General features: G+C 44.6%; 1 protein-coding gene across 2 annotated transcripts in view; it reads right to left on the bottom strand.

Annotated features, from left to right (window-relative positions):
- The window catches only part of SIPA1L1 (signal induced proliferation associated 1 like 1), a 499,569-nt gene that overhangs the window by 464,224 nt on the left and 14,381 nt on the right, over window positions 1-20,964 (bottom strand). For both annotated transcript variants that reach the window (XM_022570226.2, XM_022570222.2), the window contains 2 exons: window positions 16,600-16,873; window positions 8,748-8,818 (listed from right to left, as the gene is read on the bottom strand). The gene's annotated coding sequence lies outside the window, so the exon portion shown is untranslated. The remainder of the gene's footprint in view (window positions 1-8,747; window positions 8,819-16,599; window positions 16,874-20,964) is intronic.

The raw sequence follows: 20,964 nt of genomic DNA, 5'->3' as shown, positions 1-20,964 counted from the left end.
CTGAATTCTCCTCTGCTCAAGCCCCTTCAAGAATATGCATGTACCCTTAGCTTAAAATTTCCCTGGTGTTTTCCTTACTTGCTGCAAGTAATAAATACTGTCTTCTCCTGAGCTTTTGCTCCGTTTTATCTCTTGGCTTGACACCCCCCAAAAAATGAACCCAGTTTGGGGGTAACATTGCTTCTAGCCAAAATAAAATGAAGATAGATACATATAGATTGTGGTTCTGGTATTAACTTCTAATATTTAAGGACATTGTCTAAAGGAAGTAATTTTGTCATGATCCAGTTTGGGTCCTCTTATTTGTCCAAACCTCTATGTAGTTCCTCTAAATGGTCACCCTAGCCATGGATCAAGCATCATATAAAAGAACTCCAGAAATTTAAGACTCACTGTCTTTTTTTTGTTGTTTGTTTTTTGCCTTACACGGGCCTCTCACTGTTGTGGCCTCTCCCGTTGCGGAGCACAGGCTCCGGACATGCAGGCTCAGCGGCCATGGCTCACAGGCCCAGCCTCTCCGCGGCATGTGGGATCTTCCCGGACCGGGGCACGAACCTGTGTCCCCTGCATCGGCAGGCAGACTCTCAACTACTGCGCCACCAGGGAAGCCCAAGACTCACTGTCTTTGCTCTGAATTTGCTGCTTTGACCCTTCCCTTCCCTCAGTTCTTCCAGCTTGCCTTTGACTTCTTTTTTCAGTCTCCAGTATTCAACTTCCCCTCGTCCTCAGGCTTGACCGTGAGTCCTGCCTTCTCCGTTGCAGCTTACACTTCTCACTGGTTAAGACTAGGGGTCTCCCTGCAACTACATGGCCTCAGTAGGACTTAGGAAAATGTCCCCGTGATTTCCCCTCTCATCTCATACCTCACTTGGGTGATCTCAGGACTTTTGCTTCTCATCCTTTTTGGTTTGAATTTCCCTTCTGGGTTCTACAGTTACCATGTCTGCTTACTCAGACCAAAGGTTTTAACCAACTGCTATAACTCCTCATTCGGGCTGAACTGACTCAATGTTCCCCCGGTTAAGTCTGAGTTGACTTCAACTCTATTTCCACGGAGGGTTGCTTCTTTTCAGTGTGTACTTTATGGAAAAAGCCAGCTGCAGCTGTTACCTGGGAAGAATTCTCCCTCTGTGCAGTTCTGCACGGTTACCTCTGCCCCTTCCCTGACAGACAGGAATTGCAATCTTACTATGGCTGTTTTTGATAGAAAGGGAAGCGCTCTCAGATTGCATGCTGGTCTGTTTGATGCTCCCAAAGCCCTCCTCATTCCCAGGTTTAGCAACCAAGGCTTTTTCTGTTCAGTTTTTCAAGCCAACAATATGAAAGCTACATTAGGAGGTGAGAGGTATGCAAAAGTGTACGCAAAGTTCCCTGCCCTTATTTTAGTAGGTGATGCCTGCCTACCTTGAAGGTCCATTCCAGCTCTTAAATTCCATGCTTCCAAATAAGACAGTAAAATATTCAACTTTACGGATTGCTAAATTCTTGGACCAAAGCACGAGCCACCCCCAACATGCCTGATTGGATAACAATGCAAAGTACAATATTATAACATGTGCAACGCATTGTCTTCCCTTTTTAAAAACTCATTTTGTGAAACCCCGTAATTGAATCAGGCTTGAACTTCCCGTGGCATAAAACCAAATAGAATTACACTGATGCTAAAAATGTAAATGTATCCCAGATACCACTGAATGATGTATTCATGGGAACATTCAAGCCTGAAGAGTTGTGTGCACACACTGTGATAATAAAGCAGAACCTGAAGATCAGGCATTTGAGATATAAACATTTATGGGAACATTTTTAATTCCCTGCTTTTTAAAAATTGTAAGACCACTTTTTTTTTTTTTTTTTTGCAGTACGCGGGTCTCACTTCTGTGGCCTCTCCCGTCACGAAGCACAGGCTCCGGACACGCAGGCCCAGCGGCCACGGCCCACGGGCCCAGCCGCTCCGCAGCATGCGGGATCTTCCCAGACCGGGGCACAAACCCACGTCCCCTGCATCGGCAGGCGGACTCTCAACCACTGCACCACCAGGGAAGCCCGTAAGACCACTTTTAACCATGAGACCCTAGAATGTTGGACCTGGGACAATCCCTAAGAGATCATCGGTTCATTCTCCAGATGGTAAAAAGGATGCCTGGAAGGGTAAAGAGATACACTCAGGGGCACTCAAAGTACAAACAGAGCCAGGTCCAGGTTTGGCTCAACACACCTGTATGAGGCTGCTACCTGGTGTCTATTGTTGCTCTGGGCATTGGCATCCAGAGGTGAAAAAGAACCACTGCTCTTGTCATAGCCCCACATGTGCAGATGTCTAGATCAGTCCTCGTTCCACTTTCTCCCTCATTCTGAATAGACTCCTTGAGAAATAGGAAACTCTATATTTAGCAGCACATGCCAAAAAGCTTAGGAAAAAATAGAGGAAAATTTCCCTGTCTCCCTAGTCTTGAGCCCTACTCCCTAAGCAGAGTCCTACACTGAGTTGCAGAGAGTCAGTTAGCTCTGTTTCTTTCAGCTTCATCTTCCTGCCTCTTACTGCATTGCAGAAACTCGTCTCTTATTATTCACGTATAACATCTCCGTGGACAGACCCAGCCCAGTGACATTTCAGTTTATTGCAGTCTCCCTGTTTGATGGCAAGTTAGGGGGGTATCTTTTGGAGAATGCATGCATGTACAAAACACTTATTTTCCTTTTTTTTTTTCTTCAAGAGGGTAGTCAGCCCACCAAGGAGGAAAATTGTGCAGCGTGATGCTTCTCCACCAGTGTGGAGATGCTGGCTCTGATCTTGGGGCCTGGGATCTCTCCTAGTGCTGTTGCCAGGCAGACTTGTTACTGACACACATTTCCTCCCCGATAAGTAGAGTTCTTCCCCCCTCCCAACTTCATTATGCCTGCAGCCGGAGCTCGGCTGCAGAGGGAGCCATGCCAGACACTCTGATTCACGTTCTTAAAATATCAGCCGGCCTGGGTATGCGAGTGATGCGGTAAATCTGGAAAACATAAATCAGATCGTTGGATGCTATATCTGCTCGTACACATAGGCTGCTGCAGCAGGCCACGGTGACATGCCCTCCAACGCTTTGGGGGCTACAGCCAGGAGAAGGTAAAAGGACGTAGTTTCCAGACCTGGGAAAGGAGGGCAGGAGCTGACATGCAGAAGACACTTTAAACATGCGGACATACATCCCAGACACCAGACATGAAGTGGAGCTCAGGCTCAGAGATTGTTGGGAGGGGCTGGAAAAGGATGCCTAAGGAGTGGCCCCGATGTTAGCAAATCTTCCAGCGTAAAGAGCTTGTCGATGCCCTGCATTTGGACATCAGAGGGAAGGCTTCAGCTTTCCTAGGAACCCAGACAAGATGGAAAATCAAATATATAGAATCTGGAAGGTGGGAAACTTCCTTAAAGAACACTCTAGAAAAAGCCAACCAACAATGTCCTTCCTTCAGTGAACAAAGTAAAGTGCCTCCATTGAGCCACTTAATCGTTTCAAATTCCAGAAAGGAAGGGCCTTGTCCATTTAGCGGAGTTCAGGCCATTTGATCCCAGGGTTTCTTGACCTGGGCCTGGGGACAGCTGGCTTGTCACAAATGGCAGTACTCCTCTGGGTCAGAAGTGCCAGGATTCCTAGCTCAAAAGTAGTTTTAGAATTGTATGAAAGTAAGGAGGGTTCATACCTTAGATTCCCAACCCTCAGTCACTGCTTTGCTAGGGTTAGGTCCTGCTATATCAGTGGGGCTCTGCCCTAAAATCAGATCAGATTCCCTGGGGCTTTGTGCCTAAGGATGCAGGAGAATGTCTAGGAGTGAACAGGAGACAGAGCTGGGATGAGATGGGACGTGCTACCTAGGAGCAGCTGTGAATGTAAATTAAAGGAAATGAAGGAGCAATCAGTGGCCTACCCGGAAGTGTCCAGGAGTTACATCTTGGGGAGTCAAGAAAGACCCATGAACAGACTACCAGGTGGTAGGGCCAACGGCTCCACTTGACATTATGGTATCAGATGAGTGAGCCCAGCTCACCTGTCTCCAGGTGAATGAGACCATCCATGTGCAACAAGGTGAGATACTGAGAAATTAATCATAGCTTATCTTTTGTGCTATTCTGACCTATCAGCGAACACGATGGAAAGATAATTTCCCCCTTTCCCTTCCAGGAAAGGCAGCCAGGGCTTTGTGTTCCCAGACCTGCGTATCCTGACCCCAGGCAGGGAATTTCCAGCTCTTTGTGAGTCAGGCCCACCTGGGGAATTAAGGAGGCTTCCAAGAAGGGAAGAGGGTAGAGGTTTAGGTGCTGTTTGGTTAAGAGAGTCAAGGTCTGACCCCAGATAGGTGATAGAATCCTGGGAATTTGGAAAATGAGATAGGGTACATTTGTAGGATTCTCCACATGGCCCGTCCCCTATACTTTGTGCTCCTGCCATGGCCAGATGAGATTTGGCTGTGGACGCTCATGGATCCTGGACACTTCTGTGGCCTTGGGAGCAGGGTTAAAGTTCCTCTTAGGGAAGCCTGGGGATGCAGAGAGGAGCCGTAAAGGCCATCTTTGTGGTTGCCGGAAATAGAAGTGCCCAGCAGAAGGCAGGGACCAGCACATGGCAGAAGATTCAAACAGCAGAAACAGCTGCAGTGACAAGAGTGACCCACACCGATTGACAATAAACCAGTGAATGAGTTGATCTTGATGACCTTCCAGGTCCAAGACGTGTAATTCTACACGCCCTCTGTCTCCTCCTTGCAAGCTGATTCCCCCCCACCAATCCCACGACTCAGAATGACTGACACAGCACCCACGGATTTCCAGCACACCAGCACGCTCCGTTCTCCCCCTGCCGGGGCCAAGGCACTGGTTGTACAGCTGTGCGCCATTTGCACTCCACTGCCCCACGCAAGTCCATGTGTATGGGTACTGGGGGGAGACGTGTTGCAGAACGGCCAAGTCCAAGATGCCGACAAGAAACATTACATAAGCTTTTGCAGTTAATGAAAAGCACTTCTACTCCATTCCTTGTCAGACTGCAAAACCAACAGCTGCACACAATCAGGCACCAACATGCAGGGAGCCATTCCCCTGTTTACACAGGAAGCTCCAGCATGCTCCATGTCCCTCCAGAATCACACCACCGAGCCAGCCAAGGTCTCAGCTCTGGTCCTCACACATGGCTGGCTTGGACTTTGCTTTCTGAGTTCAGCCCACATCCTGGGTCATCTCCCCAGGAAAGACAACGCTGCCACGTCCAGGCCTGAGCTTGCCCCCCTGCTGGCATTCAGCCAGGTGTGTTCAGGGTCCCGTGATGCCCTAAGCCTGGGGTCACTGATTTCCCCCTGTCCCAGTGCTGTCCCCCGTCTCTATGTCACTTTCCAGTGTGCCCCCCATGTTCATCCCATCTTTTTCATTAGTAAATTCGTAAGGGTTTTTCCAAGTCCAGTTTAAACACCTCTTTCTCTGAAAAGCCTCTTTACCCAGGCAGAATTCACTGCTTGTATCCCTACACTTGGCCACTATTGCATTTCCCTGAGGATTGTAGTTAATTGTTTACCTGTCTTTCCCACTTATTAGATGGCAAATCCTTGGAGAAGAGAAGCCATATCTTATTAAACCCCTGAGCCTTATGTAATACTGGTAAAATGAGTATTTCTTCTTTTTTACAAATTCATATAAAAAGGCATACTGTGTAGGTGGAAAGCCCAAACTAGGGAAATATCTGGTTTTCAAAAGAGATCACAAGCTATCCAAGTCAAAAATTCTTGTAAAATTGCCTATGGAAAGACAAATTCTTTTTTTAAAAAAATTATGAAAAATATACATAACATAAAATTTACCATGTTAACCATTTTTAAGTGTACAGTTCAATGGCATTAAGTACATTTACATTGTTGTGCAACCATCACCACTATCCATCTCTAGAACATTTTCACCTTTCCCATCTAAAACTCTATACCCATTAAACACTAACACCCCATCCCTGCTTCCCCTAGCCCTGGCAACCACCATATTACTTTCTGTCTCTGTGAATTTGACCACTATACGTACTCAAATAAGTGGAATTATACAATATTTGTCTTTTTGTGACTCCTTATTTCTCTTGGCATAATTCCTCAAGGTTCATCCGTGTGCATGTGTCAGAATTTCCTTCCTTTTAAAGCTGAATAATATTTCATCATACGTATATGCCACATTTCATTTATTCATTCGTTGATGGACATGTGGGTTGCTTTCATCTCTTGGATATTGCGAATAATGCTGCTATGAACATGGCTGTACAATTATCTCTTCAAGACCCTGCTTTCAGTTCTTTGGGGTATAAACCCAGAAGTGGAATTGCTGGATCATATGATAATCCTATATTTAATTTTTTGAGAAACTACTATACTGTTTTCCAGAGTGGCAGCACCATTTTACATTGCCACCAACATGCACAAGGGTTCTAATTTCTCTGCATCCTTGCCAACACTTGTTATTTTCTGTTGTTTTTTTTTTTCCGTAATTGCCCTCCTAATGGGTATGAAGTGGTATCTCATTGTGGTTTTGATTTGCATTTCCCTACTGATAAGTAAAATTGAGCAAAAGACAATTTCCTTTACTTTTTTTCTTTCAGATTAAAGAACTCCATCATGTACTTTAGAAAATTTGAAAGATCGGGAAACAGAAATTAAAGTACAGGAACACGCAAGAGGAGAAAACCACTTGCAATCCAGTTACCTAGAGATAAACACTGTTAACATCCTTCCAGTCTTTCTTTCTATGTAAATGAATTTTTATGGCAAAAATTCATTTCCTTATTTAGCAACTCCCCACCTAGCCCTGCCCCAAGAAGAGACCTTTTTTGTTCAGGGAATGATCTGCTAAGTTCCCTGAGGGGTATGCTGGAGGTAAAAATATCTTGTTTGGTTTTAGGCTTAATATCAGGTTTTTGTTTTGCTGAGTGGACATATAACAAAGGGCAAGAGCCAACTGCTCAATGAGGACACTTTTAGGGGCTGGAGATGGCGAAAGGGAAGCATGTGGCCGAGAAGAGGAACAAGTGAGGTGAGTGTGCTACAAGGGAAGAGAATTTTGGAGCAAAGAACAGATATCCATGGAGGAATTTGATTACATTTCTGTCTTCCTCCAAGAACTTCAGTGACATCCATATTGCTCATCAGGGGATGGTGGGGTGGGTTTGCTATAGAGAACATCATGAATGTACCAACATGGCTGGAAAAAAACAAACGCAGAGCCTTGCCACAGGGCTGGAACAGAAAGAGACATAGCTTACGCTATGTGGGACCTTAGAACCTTAGAGATTGGGACCTTAGAAAACCTGGGCTCATGCTATGCACAATGCTCTGTTGGCATTTTCCCATGTATTTAAGAGTCTCCTAAAGTATTCTATCTAGGCCAAGACTAGGAACTAGTTACCAAGAATCCACTTCCTCTTCCTGGGTTCCTTTGCAGTTAGATGTGCCCATGTGACTAGTTTTTGCCAAGGGAGGGTGTAAAGAGTTTGTCCCATTTCTAGGCTAAGGCTTATTTTGTGTGTGTGTGTGGTACACGGGCCTCTCACTGCTGTGGCCTCTCCCGTTGAGGAGCACAGGGTCTGGACGCACAGGCTCAGTGGCCATGGCTCACGGGCCCAGCCGCTCTGCGGCATGTGGGATCCTCCCGGACCGGGGCACGAACCCGTGTCCCCTGCATCGGCAGGTGGACTCTCAACCACTGTGCCACCAGGGAAGCCCTAGGCCAAGGCTTTTAAAAAGCAGTGGTGCCCACCTCATCCTCCTTTCCCTTCCACCAGCTTGATAAGGGTGATGACAAGGCCCTAAGCGACAGGGGAGCCAAAAGATGGAAGGAACCTAGGTTCCTGAAAAACCAATGAAACCACGCAGAAGAAAGCCAGCTGCTGACCAGGAAAACTTGTTTCCCATTGTTATGTGACTGTCATTTCTATTTATAACAGCCTAGTCTGTCCTGGCTAATATATCATCATCGAAGGCAATTTAATTATCCAGTACTCTATTGTTAGATGGCTAGACTGGATAAACTGCATTTTGAGGTATAATATTGTGTTTTAGTTCCACTGCCCAGTAGTCGGGTGTATCAGATAAAAGGGTTTTGGCTGCAAGTAACAGAAAACCTAATTGGAATTCACAAACAAGAAGGGATTTATCGGCTAACCGGGAGCATAGAGGTAAATGGACTGTACTGATGGCTACAATGATGTGAAGACTCAGTTTCTTTCTACCTCTCTTCTTTTTCTTTTTTTTTTTTTTTGCGGTACGCGGGCCTCTCACTGCTGTGGCCTCTCCCGTTGCGGAGCACAGGCTCCGGACGCTCAGGCTCAGTGGCCATGGCTCACGGGCCCAGCCGCTCCGCGCCATGTGGGATCTTCTCGGACCGGGGCACGAACCCGTGTCCCCTGCATCGGCAGGCGGACTCTCAACCACTGCGCCACCAGGGAAGCCCTACCTCTCTTCTTTTTTATACCCAATGTTCGTTGCCTCCTAGGGCTAAATTCCTGATGATTGTAGAAGGATTTCACGCTCTCTTGTTCTCACGTGACAGGAGAGTTTGTCTCTCACAATCAACCAACAGCAGCTCAAAGCTTTGCACTGACTGGCTCATCCCTGAACCAAACCTCGTGACCATGACAATTGGATATCCAGTAGCGGAGACCAATCAGGGCTATCTTCTGGAGCTGAGAGTAGGTTTGGTCCCACCCAACAATGGCTAGATGGCTGCCACCAGTGGTGCTTACCTTTATACAGAGAAGGAGAAACTGCGTTGCTCAGATATACAAAGGAGAAAGTCACTTGATTCCAGCTTTCCCTGAAACAAAGAAAGTTTCGGGAAATGCTAAATAAAAGTGAAGTAATTTCCCCCTTCTATGCATTGAAATATGTCTTTGGAAAAATTACTTTCTGCAAAAAAGATAAGAAAGATGGAAATGGTGAAAGAAGTAGATGATTTAAAGACAAGGACACAGAGTCAACAACCTGGGGAAAATTAAATGACTTGGAAATGAAGTCTGGATATTTGAGAAAGAATATTTTATATGAGACACTCTCATGGTGGGATGGTACAAAACAGAATTTAAGAAAAGGACAGTGGTATATCTTGATGTCATGTGTGGGAAATTAAAGTTCAAATCTCTTTCTTGGCTGGTTCTCTCTCTGCTATTGGAATACCTTGCACATTTATGCACATTGAGCATGACTGTCAAGGACACTGTCTGTATGCTAAATTCAGGCTAGTTATGCTGACCTCAGCCATTCCTCCAAACAGTATAAATTCATTTTCCTGGAAATCATGGAATGGACTAGAAACAGAAGAGAGGTAGGTAGGTAAAGGCTTTTCTTCCTATACTGCATCACTCTTTACCTCTAAGACAGGAATTAGATAGGTTTTACTTGTTGGTTCACAGAGGAATTGGACCAATTATTTTTATGCACACAAAAATAATTCCTTTCAGCACAGATGCTCATTGATTGACTTAAAAACCCCCAGTGTGTAAAATCTGCACAAACAAAAGGCATGCAAAGAGATTTGCTATAATAAGATTAAGTTCAAATGGCAAGGCAGGTGTTGAATTGAAAATTAACTGGCAATGTCAACCACAAAATGGTCTAACTCACCTTCTCTACAGAAGCAAGGGAGGCTGCTCTGTTTGTTTTTCTGCCTTACTCCCTCCCCAATGCAATTCTCATATTTCCAATGCAATCCTCAAAATCCAACTCATCTTCCACTTCCTCCGTGGAATCTTCCTGAACTACTACAGCCTCTATCTCCAGACTCCCTGGCACTCACTGAAAAGGTACTAAAGAATAGGGGTTAAAAGCTCAGACTGTGATGTCAGCCCTGCGATCAACCTAGATTCTTAGTCCACTAGCTGTGTGACCTGGGGCTCATCCACTCTGAGCCTCAGTTTCCTTGTCTGAAAAATGGGACCAAGAGGGTGACTGTAAGAATAAAATGAGATAGTGCATGCAATGAGATAATGCCTGGAGCAGGAACTCAAACAGGGACTTTAAATGTCAACATATTGTTCAAAAATGCACCACTAGTCAGGACTTCCTGTTTGATGGCGGGTCAAACGGAAATTTGGATCTTGAAGCAATTTAGAAATGGGCCAGACTCACTTATGAAAATTGTTTTTGTGAGATTGTAATGAGGTTTGGGGGAAGAGGCAACGTTTAACAGATTTTCCATCACCTAAAAAAAATGAATGAACCAATGAGCCATTTACAAAGGATCATTATGAATTTGTTCATTGAAACAAATCTGTAAGGCCCTGCATTGAGCAACACAGCCAACCAGCACTTAAAGTGGTGAAAGTTTCTTTCTTTTTCTTTTTCACAGACGTCTACTGCTTGTGTAAGCAGCTTTTGACAAGAAAGAGCTCTTTGCAGGAGGCACCCTTTTGTCTTGTCACTAACCTTAAACCAGGCACCCCCATGCTCCACTCATCTCCGGCCCTAGCACCCCTTTCAAATCTTTTGATCACCCAATACCTTGCCTAATTTGTTGGTTCTTTCTGTAGATCAAAGAAATAGAAATGAAGAATAAGTAATTATCAGATGACCAGATCTCTTCCCTAGTTTCCCCTTCAGTAATCCTGCGAACAAACTGTGTGAACAAGATAGCACAGAAAGAAAAATCACAAGAAGTCGACAAGCCTGCAGGCAGTGGGGAATGGCAACGACTCTGATCCCCTATCTCAACGATGAACGGAGATTACTTCCCTTTTTCCCTTTAAAAACTTTCATGGCCGAGCAGAATCTTTGGAGATGCTTTTCTAGGACACTGTGTCCACCATCTCCCCAGATTGCGAGCATTCTGATTAAAAGCAACTTTCCTTTCTACCAACATATCTTTCTCGGGTATTGATTTTCGAGCGGTGAGCAGCCAGACCTGATTCGGTAACACTTCTTCACGTCCAGTGGTGAGAGAATGGGCCACAGAACGGTATAAAGCGGCACCAGAGCTCTGGCCCAGTTCCCCCCTAGGCCTGATCTTGGGAAAGTTACGTACTCCCTCCCAAGTAACAGTTTCCTCATCTATGAAATGGGAATAAAATTCTCCCTATATCAAATGGTTTCTGTGAGAATTAAACAAGCCAATTCAGGCAAAGAACTCAGTTTATCTGAGACAATATATATATCTGACACAATATATATTCAATAAATGTACGGAATTATGGTAAAAATAACTATCCCACAATTCAGATTTCTTACTACTTTTCTTTAGCATTGCCTTCAAATGTGGACTCATTTGTTTAAGCACACCTTTACACGAAACTTGGAGCCAGCACTTTGCTGTTTTATGGAATTTGCATTTTTTAACCAATAAATCTTTTGAATAGTGCCCTGTGGATATCAAGAATGATAATGATAAGGGTTGTTACAGAAAATCCATGTAAGAGATGGGAGCACTAGACCCACAGGTGAGGGAGGTTGGTATGATTTATAATTACTTATTTGAAAAATCAGCTCCTCTCCCAAATTGAGTTGATTTCCTACCATCAGCAAGACATGCTTCAAATTCTCCTTGGACAAGAAAATTTCTAAAAATCTTATACCTAACCAAATCATCTATGCCCTTGAACTAAATCTGGGAAACTCTGGGTTATGATATTATGCACCTAATACAGTAGGAATGAGCTTAAAGTAATTCTCCATAGAGAGATTTACAGAAAGGCTGTTCTTTGTATATATTCTGAGATGATGTCATTGTCTCACTTTCATTGGGAGGGGGCCAGGAATTGTGATAGGGCTGGGGCCCAGCAATGAGGGATGGCTCCTCTCACCTGGACCCTTTGAGAACAATAACCCTTTTGTGAGTTATCAGGCCTTTCTTCTGGTGAAAGGAAGAACAGACACTTGACCTACAGGTGCCTAATTGTAAGAAGGCTCTAACTACCAAGGCTAAAGGCCACAGACAGGCACTGGCCAGCCACTGAGGATGCACTGAGCCAGACAGGCACGGCCACTACCCTCCTGGAGCTAACACTCTAGTGGGAAAGACAGCAAATACATGATGGGCAAACATAATTACAACTGTAATGAACCCCACGAAATACAGAGGAGCACTGGATTTTATACTGGGACTTGATGGAAAGGGGAGAGGGGAGGTTAGGCATGAAATTGCAAACACAACTTTTATATCAAAACGAGCATAGATACATGACATAGAACACAAACTTGCTTCAGTGTTAGAGGTAAAGGTGGAGACGGCAGAAAAATCGCATTTGCCTGGAGTGGGACTGGCTATGTCTCATCCTCTCCTGAGTTCTGTGTTGAGGCTTCCAGCCTCAAGGGGTGGCTGAGTAGCATGAGTTTGAGAAACCCTGGCTGGGGCACAGTGGGCTTGGGCTCCAGGGCTGAAGCCCTCTAAAGACATGAGAAGACACCTTCTGGCTGGCTAGGGGTCAGCCCAGGGCCAGGAGATCCCTGGCCCAGATTGGCAGCCAGCAACTCCTTTACCTGCTGTGGCATTCTCCAAATTCTTCACAAAGCTTTCAGTGTTGTCTCCTCAGCCCAGGAAGCCCCTCTTGTTTTAAGTTACCATCTAATCTTCCATCAGGGTGTAGATGAAACTGTTTGTCTTGGGACACAAAGGAACCAGTGGGGCATGTAGTGGGGGGAGAGGAGAGAAAGAGAGGAGACGGACCTCTGACTCACTCCCCTTTCCTACCGCACTCTGTTCTCTTTCTTTAGGCAATTGTCAACTCATCTGCTAATTATCTAAGTCCACCCCCTGGGACACAGTAGGCTCAAAGCATCTGCCGTATGATGTCAACCATCCTCTGAATACTACCTGCACTCCTGTACTCCCCCCACCAGCACCTTTAAACTCCTCTGATTAGACCAGCATGAGGCATTCCTGAGGTGTGGAGAAGGGCCACTCAGATTTCCATGGGATGATAAGCCACTAGTGGTGAGAAGTGGACTCACAGAAGGCAGCCTTCTCTCTCACACAACGTGTGGGATGGAAACGCTTGGAAAAGTCTCACCCACTCCCGCCCCCAAGGTGGTACAGTTGCAGGAGAATCTCCAGAACCAGGAAAGCTCATGGCACAGTAGAACCTGAATGTGTCCAGGGACTCAGCCCAGAACTACCGAATCCCTGAATTCTTGAACACCATCAAACCCAAACACGCCCTGCGTAAAACATATTAAAGGATAACTGAGAAATTAAAACCACCCCTTAAAAACTTTAATAATTCTATTACTACAGGACTCTAGTTATTTGTAATGGCCTTTCACTTTCTTAGATCCCTTTGAGACAGGCTGGGACCTGGCACCTGGGACCCTTTACTGGAGTGCTTGCACCTGGACTAATGTCTCCTGCAGCAACAGAATACAAAGAAACTATAAAGGACTAAAAATAACTGCATGCATGCGCAGCTGGGACAAATTATGAGCAATAAGATACAAAAAAGCCACAAACCAAATGCCATTTCTTAGGTGTGGGGAGCAAAAGCAGGGCACTTCCCATGATCCCTGCACACAGCAGCACCAAGGGGGTGGGCAGATCACTTAAGCCACCCCTCCAGCTTGACCCACAGATCCACCCCTACCCTCACCCCATTTAAGGAACCAGCCCGCCATCCTCGGAGAGCAAGCAAGGGAACCTGTTACTTGTTTTCACTCCCAATAAAGCCTTGCCTGAATTCCTAGTCTGGCCTGTTAACAATTTCTATTGATTAAAGAGTCCCAGGACCCGGTGTTCCCTGGTGGCGCAGTGGTTGAGAGTCCGCCTGCCGATCCAGGGGACATGGGTTCGTGCCCCGGTCCGGGAAGATCCCACATGCCGCGGAGCGGCTGGGCCCGTGAGCCATGGCTGCTGAGCCTGCACGTCCGGAGCCTGTGTTCTGCAACGGGAGAGGCCACAATAGTGTAAAGGACTGCGTACCGCAAAAAAAAAAAAACAGTCCAAGGACCCAAGTCAGTAACACCTTGATGTGCATCATTAGCAGTTGTCTGGCTATCAGGATCGCTTGTCACACACAAGAAAGTTTTTACGTTTGTAAGAATAATTACAATGTGCAGGGAATGCCTGTGTTGATCCATGGATGCTGTAATTAACCTCATGCTCCCTGAGATTTGCACACCTGTACACCAGCTCCACCATAAAATCTGATGCCTTAAGATACAGAATACTTTTTTTTTAATGCTGAGAATTTAATTCATGGTACATTTCAAACCAGTTGGAGAAAGAAGGAAATACCCAATAAATGGTATTGGGTTGATACGCTACCTGCTTCAGGGCAGAGAAAAGGTAGCCTAGCCTTCTCTACCCCACCTCACATCTTATCCAATAATTAATTCCTTATGATTAAAGAGCTAAACATAAAACAAAACTAACAACTTAAAAATATCTGTATATATAGGATAATTTCAAAAAGAAATCCTGAGTTAGGAAAAGCCTTCTTAAAGCAAGGCTTCAAATCCAGAAATATTAAATAAAAATAACTTGAGATTTGATTACATGAAAATGGCGAACTGTGCAACCAAAAAAATGCCATGAACAAAATGAAAAACAATGGCACAGCAACAGTGGAAAACAGTACGAAGTTTCCTCAAAACATTAAAACTAGAACTATCCTATAATCCAGCAATTCCACTTCCGGGTATATATTTAAGTGAAATGAAATTACTATCTCCAAGAGATATCCACACTCCCATAGTCACTGCAGCATTACTCACAAGAGCTAAGACTTGGAAAATAACCTAAGTTTGTTTGAGGGATGAATGCATAAAGAAAATATGGTATATATATATATTCTTCTGCCATAAAAAAAAAGAAGGAAATCCTGCCATTTGCAAAAACATGGGTGGACCTTGAGGGCATTATGCTAAGTGAAATAAGTCAGACAGAGAAAGACAAATACTGGATGATCTCACTTATATGTAGGATCTTAAAAAGCCAAACTCATAGAAACAGTGGGACGGTGATGGCCAGGGGCAAATGTGGATGTGGGGAGATGTTGATCAAAGGGTACAAACTCCAGTTACAAGATGAATAGGCTCTGTGGACCTCATGTACAGCATGGTGACTATAGGTAACGATACTGTGTTGTACACTTGAAAGCTGCTAAGAGAGTAGATCTTAAATGTTCTTACCACACACATACACACGTAAGGTATTTTCATGAGGTGATGGGTCGTGATGAACATTTTTCAATATATTACATATTGAATCATCACATTGTACATCATAAACCTACACAATGTTATATGCCAATTATATCTCAATAAAGTCGGGGGAAAGCCAAAAACAACATTAAAAGCTAAATGGCCAAACTGGATGCAAATAGAGATACACCTCACAAGCTGCCTCCCTAGCAATCTTTTCTCAGTAGAATCCCTCTTTATCAACACTCAGATTTCATAAAGCGTACATACCTCTCCAATGTAACATGTTTAGGGACTAGATTTATATAGAAAACTTTATTTGGACATCTCCCAAACTCAATATAACATTTTAAACAAAGTAATATATTTATGGTGGAGGGGGCAGGAATTCTTTAGTTACTTTCCAAATATAACTGGAGGAATTTCAGAATCATATGCAGATGTTTTGAAGAGGGCGGAATGTCAACAAAGGGATGTGAGTCAGATGTTGACGGTGCTGAGAGGCTGTGTGACTGCACACATGCAAATGTCTGTTAAAAGTCAGAGTCACTGTGTGGTCAACAGGAAGCAATGTTTTCTACATCTGGCATACTAAGTAATTTGTTACGTTTACTGACTTTCTCTTTGTTTTAGGAAACTGGTTGGTAGTGATGGATTAGCAAAAAAGGGGCTACTGGTTAATATTTTCACTCTGTGTCTGGCTTTTAGGAAGGTTCCTGATGGTAAATGAAAGATACTCATATTCACAAGCAGTAGTACAAAGGATTAATATTGAGAAAAACTATAATTCTACATATTCAAATGTGAAAGAATAAACAACCACTAGAGAATGGGTGAAGAAGGGAAACAGACAACTCACAAAAGAAAAAACTGTGAAATTAGCCAACAAATACAAACGACACTCGACCTCACCAACAAACAAGAAAATGCACTATATGCATTAAAACAATGAACAACCATTTAAAAAATTTATCAGATCAACAAAAAGTTTAATAATATTAAGAGTTGTTGAGGATTTGGGAAATCAGGCATATTGCTGATGCCTGTGTACACTGATGAGGCATTTTTCCAGGCAAATTGGTGGTATCTATTAGAAATGGTAATGCACACATGCTCTATTTTCACAATTAATTTCTAGAAACCTATTATTCAGAAATACACATGTGCACAGACATATGCATAAGGATAAATATCACATTATTTGTAACAGAAAAAAATTTTAAAAAGATCCAAAAGTACACCAAGAATTAAAATATATTATGGCATGAAACGCCATATAGTTGTTAGAAGGAGTGGGGTAGGCTTATATGTACTGATATGAAAAGGTCTCTGAGGTAGATTAAATGAACAGAGCAAGCTGCAGAACAACATGTGAATATTCTACATTTATGTGCATATATATATTCATACACATACACACACACTCTTAGGCAAATACATAAGAAAGGGGACTGAGGTGCTGAGAGCAGTTACCTCTGGGAGGGAAGTTGTCCTAGGAGGAGGTAGCGGGAGATGTCTTCTTGTTCACCAAACCTTCCAGTTTCTTTCCCAGCTGTGCTCCTCTCTGTAGGATATATCGCCACACTGTTGACCTTGGGAATGGCCATGTGACTTGCTTTGGCCAAAGAGATGTTGATCACTTTTGTGCAAAGTTGTAGAAGTCAGGGCCTCATTTGTCTTGTCTTTTTCTTTCTGCCAGATTGACAGTGTTCCAGATAGAGGCTAGGTTTTTCCATCAGCTTTGGTTCTGTGGTGAAAAAGGCAATAAGCAGAGCTTGTAGCCAACTCGTGATAAACATGTAGTGTAAACAAGAAATAAACATTTGTTGCTATAAGCCACTGAGATTTGGGGGGTGTTTGTTACTGCAGTATAACGTAGCCTACTCTGACTGATACAAATAAAGGAAGACTTCCACACGTTTTGTGTACTTCTCAACTATATAAGCATTTTGCAATATATATATACACTCATATATTACTTGTATAATAGACTAATTTTTAATAGTTTAATTATTTTAACATTATTTATTCATTTTTGGCTGCGTTGGGTTTTCGTTGCTGTGAGTGGGCTTTCTCTAGTTGCGGTGAGCGGGGGCTACTCTTTGTTGCGGTGCACGGGCTTCTCATTGCAGTGGCTTCTCTTGTGGTGGAGCATGGGCTCTAGGCACATGGGCTTCAGTAGTTGTGGCACGCGGGCTCAGTAGTTGTGGCTCGCAGGCTCTAGAGCGCAGGCTCTGTAGTTGTGGTGCACAGAATTAGTTGCTCCACAGCATGTGGGATCTGCCCAGAGCAGGGCTCGAACCCGTGTCCCCTGCATTGGCAGGTGGATTGTTTTTTTTTTTTTTTTTTTTTTTTTTGCGTTACATGGGCCTCTCACTTCTGTGGCCTCTCCCGTTGCGGAGCACAGGCTCTGGACGCGCAGGCTCAGCGGCCATGGCTCAAGGGCCCAGCCGCTCCGCAGCATGTGGGATCTTCCCGGACCAGGGCACGAACCCGTGTCCCCTGCATCGGCAGGCGGACTCTCAACCACTGCGCCACCAGGGAAGCCCTGGCAGGTGCATTCTTAACCACTGTGCCACCAGGGAAGTCCATAATAAACTAATTTCTAAAAATTGACATCTTTGCAAAATTACAAATGACTATATGTCAAGGACTTTTGAGATTGTTGACAAATAGAGACTGCAAAGCTAAATGCTGGAATTCCAAGGGCAATTGAAGTACCTGCCTGATACCTGCAGGCCAACATACCATGGCCACAACCTGAAATCCTGGGAAAAGGTAGAAGGTGTGTTTTATCAAACCAATGGCCAAGAAATACAGTGGTTAAGTGGATATGTGAGAATTCTTCTTGTGTACGTTAGTTGGGGAGGTCAGGGCAGTAAACATTCTACCCCCAACCACAATGACAAAGGGCATCCAAATACATGGTGGGACCACAGTGGTTGCTTTCATAGATATTGGGAGACATCGTTCTTCCATAGCAGGGATTGAGTGGCAATTACTGCTGACTCACAGCTGTCTGAATGTATCAGTCCCATCAGATATGTCCAGAACACAAAGAATTTGAGAACTACCAACCCAGGAAATAGAGCAGGTAATTGCATGTAGACTCTTATTTCCTGGTGGGGCTGATGTCCCATGCTAAAATTCCAGACTTAGTCATTGATTGCACACCTCCTCTGTGTCAGGCACTGTCATCAGCCATGCACACAATCTTAGCTCTCAAACTCACAGCCCAGATCAATAACACATACCCTGAGGCAGGGATAACAGTAATAGCAGTAGCAACCCTTTCTTAAGGGGGTAGCAGTTTCCAAGCATTGTGCCAGGTATATATTATTTCTAATTAAAAAAAAATCCTGCATAATTATGCCTACTTTTTTGAATGAAGAAACTGAGGTGGAGAGAAATTAATGAACCTCCTTCAGTTCTGAGAACCCCTAGGTAAGGATCCATCTCAAGTTCCTTTTGTTGTCTAAACAAGTCACCTCCTCTGCAAAGGGATGATTGATAATAGCATCAAAGGGGGAGTGACTGAGCCTTGAATCAGAACTTTAACCTAGAGAGCAGGGCGCAAAGACCCAGCTTTTTGCCTATGCTATCTGCAGAGGGCGATTCAGAGCCTGGCTAGCGGCCAGCCTAGTGATCTGACTTAGGTTAGCTATGGTTAGCATTCCCCCCATCTCTGCCCTCACCCCCTCCTTCTTCTAGTGCTGGAAGTAAACATCTGCCTTGCTCAGGGCATGAGGGTGGGAGTAAAGAAAGTCCTCACAACAGCAACAGTCCTTTGCTGTTGTGCAAAGAATTCTAGAAGACGCAGATCTGGGTTGTGGCAGCACGAGAGGCCCCAAGGTGCAACCCCTCAAGTCCCTTCCGTGGCTGAGGCTGGGGAATCAGTCCCATGTATTTGCTATCAGCTCAGTACTCTGTTTAACTTTCTTCCCGGTGAAGCACTCACCACAGAGAAATACCCTAGGAAATCTAACGCAGGGCTGTTCTTGGTTTCTTAAGGAAATTTAACCTAAACAAGGACGTGGCAGGGCTCTCAGCCCCGGGACTGTAACCATGTGGGGCTCATCTTCCCACCCAACAGGGGAGCAGAAAGCAGTGAGTAGAGGACGGTTCGCCAAAGAGCCTGAAAGCTCCCGAGCAAGAGGCGTTGGGGGTGGTCTCCTTTCCCAGGCTCTGCTTCAGGGCTGAGGTCACAGGGTTCAGCTGCCTTTGCACCTGAGGACCGGCAAGGCCCCCAGGGCACTCCGAACAGAGCCAGGGGCTTCTCAGTCAGATGAGAGAAATTCTGGGCAACGTACAGGATGGCAAGTCAGATTTTGATGAGTGGCTCAGCTCTGTATTGTGGATGGAAGTAAGGAGAAAGAAAGAAATTCATGTAAATCTCCCAACAGGCAACCCAGCTGGCACTGAAATGGCCAATAAGAGAGAAAACTTGAGCAAGAGGTGAAGAGGATATGAGGATGCTCGTGGGACACATGGGTTTCTCCCCGGGATGTGAGAAAACTGCACAAACATTTTGGTGGAGCACCTGGTGGCGGAGGTTTCATCAGAGTTATGATTCAATGAAATGGAGCACCGAGTTTATACTAGGGTCAGATTTTATCTTAATAGTGTTATAAATGACTCTACACCTTTATTTATGGACTCATCAAAGGTCAGAAGGGGTCAGTTTTTAGTTGTACTCAACTATGCTTTTTAGGAGAAATTTTGTGCCCTTCTGAAGCTAGAGTGCTAAATCTCAGGGGGCAGTCATTCTCAGGGTTGTGCAAATGGGCACCCCTTACATCTTAACCTGTCCCCAGGTGTCTCACTAATCTCACTCTAGACATGGCCCTGGGGTCAAGCACAGTGCCAAGGGGAGAATAGGAGCTCAGTCACTGAATGAATAAAGGCACAAACAAATGAGGTAGAGAAGAAGGACAGTCATTGGAAAACTCTAGATACTGAATGTTTTCACAACCTTTGAACACTCTGTTTTCCAGAAGGCTCATGTGAAGGTAGATGAATGGGACCTTTGGTGCTATAGTCATCTTAGTCAGCTTGGGCTGCTATAACAAAATACCACAGACTGACGTCTATTTCTCACAGTCCTGGAGGCTGGAAGTCAAGATGAAGGTGCCAGCTAGTTCAGGTCTCAGTGAGGGCCTTGTCCTGGCTTGTAGACAGCTGCCTTCTCACTATATCCTCACGTGGCAGAGACAGAGGGCTTTGGTCTCTCTTCCTCTTCTTATAAGGACACCAATCCCATTGTGAGACCCCCACCCTCATGACCTCAAAAAAACCTAATCACCTCCCAAAGGCTTCCTCTCTGTGAACATCATCACTCTGGGGGTTAAGGCTTCAACATACCAATTTTGTTGGGACATAAACATTTAGCCCATGTCAGTAGCATATTAAGATAACGTATTTTGGATTCCTGCTTCTGTACGAAAGTTTGATCACTGAGGTAGACAGAATTCTAAGATGGCTCCCAAGATTCTCACCCCCTAGTGTGCATACTCATGTAATCTCTTTCCTTGAGGTGAGTGAGCCTGACTTAAACAGGTGAGCTCTTTAAAGAGGGTCTAGCGGTCAGAGATGGAAGAAGTCAGAGAGATTGGAAATGTGAGAGGGATTTTCCTGGCCTTGAAGGAGCTAAGAGTTATGTCATAAGAGGGCCTATGGAGGGCATCACATGGTAAGGAAACGTAGGAGGCTTCTAAGAGCTGAGAGCAATTCCCAGCGACAGCCAAAAAGTAAAGGGGACCCTCAGTCCTACAACCAAAAGTAACTAAATTCTGCCTACAGCTGTGTGAGCTTGGAAGAGGACCCCATACTTCAGATGAG

Source organism: Delphinapterus leucas, chromosome 2, assembly GCF_059928025.1.
Source record: "Delphinapterus leucas isolate spDelLeu-1000000601 "Yukka" chromosome 2, BTC_Dleu_Yukka2, whole genome shotgun sequence".
Classification (NCBI taxonomy): Eukaryota; Metazoa; Chordata; class Mammalia; order Artiodactyla; family Monodontidae; genus Delphinapterus; species Delphinapterus leucas.
Note: the sequence above shows the minus strand (reverse complement) of the source record. Positions and strands in the feature narration are given on the sequence as shown.